Source organism: Rhagoletis pomonella, unplaced genomic scaffold, assembly GCF_013731165.1.
Source record: "Rhagoletis pomonella isolate Grant_MI unplaced genomic scaffold, Rhpom_1.0 Rhpom_scaffold_00035, whole genome shotgun sequence".
Taxonomy (NCBI): Eukaryota; Metazoa; Arthropoda; class Insecta; order Diptera; family Tephritidae; genus Rhagoletis; species Rhagoletis pomonella.
The window spans coordinates 320,451-321,797 of NW_023458589.1; positions in this window are offsets into that span (position 1 = coordinate 320,451).

The following is a 1,347-nucleotide window of genomic DNA, read 5'->3' on the forward strand; positions in this document are numbered from 1 at the left end:
TCCTGAAATTAAAGAAGTTCCAGTAAATTCCGATTAAAAACTAAAATTATTAAATATTACCTTTTGAAATTGCAATACGTAGCTGACGCGCAAAAATTCTGTTTCCGCGGGAAGGAAATAAGTTTTTTTTCTTATTCCTCTTTGTGCTTTTCGCATATTTGACATTTCTCTCGACTGAGATGCCACATTTTATCATTTTAAATAAAAAGAAGTAATCAGCTGTTTTTCGCTGTTAAGCAAGAGTTAGAGAATCATATAATTGTTAGTGCAAACGGCAAAAGATGTTAAGTAACCTAACACCTTTTTTATTGCTAAGAGTTACAGAATCGCACTACTGGTGTTCTGCTAGTCGAACGCTGAGAGCGCGTTTTGTTGTTCCTATATATATTTTGTTACAGGCTTCGTTTTCTTTGCCTTTACATGTTATTTCGTAAACTACGTTATTCTGTTGTTTGGTGTCTATAGGGCTTTTTGTTTTTGTGTAAATCGTGGATAAAGTGTTATTGGACTTGTTGGCGAGAGTGATATTTTGTTTTCTAGCCAAGTCGCGATCGAGGTTTTCGGATAGTTTGGGGATGTATGTTATGCTGTGGTATTGTTTTTTCGTGTCTGTTGTTTTTGTAGATGTTGCTCTATTTTGAGGGCTGGTTATTTCCATTACTTTCCGTTGTATGAGTTCGCGTATTAGGTAGTCGGGGTAAGGGTTGTATTTAGTATTTTTCTTATTTTGTCTATGTTTGCGCCATGAAATCGTTGGTGGCTTAAAGTGAGTACATTATGTATTAGGTTTTTGGCGGTGTTTATTTTGTATTTGGTGGGTTGTGATGAGGAGTAGTTAATTAGGCGGCCAGAAGATGTAGGTTTGGAGTACCAGTCCAAAAATAGGATATTTTTCTCTCTGTGAATACAGACGTCTAAGAAGGGGATGCGTGCGTTTTCTCCCATTTCTGTGGTAAACTGGAGTTTGTTGTGGTATTTGTTTAGTGTGTCTAGAATCTTGTTCACGTCGTTTAGTTTTATTATTGCAAAGATGTCGTCCACATATTTCGCTATAAATTTTATGTCAATGTTGTATTTGTTTTTAAGCTCCGCGATAGTATTGTCAAGTAGGTTGTCCATGATAATGTCAGCAATTGTTGGCGAAAGAGGATTGTCCATCGGCATTCCAAAACTTTGAGTATACAATTTGTTATTGTACATAAAATAGTTGTTGTCTTTAAGACAAAAGTCTAAAATGTGGTGAAACTTATTTTTAGGTATATTCGTCCTCTTTTGTACTTGGTCCCATTTATTTAGTATGATTTTAATTGCTAACGTTGTAGGTATATTTGTGAACAAGGATACTAC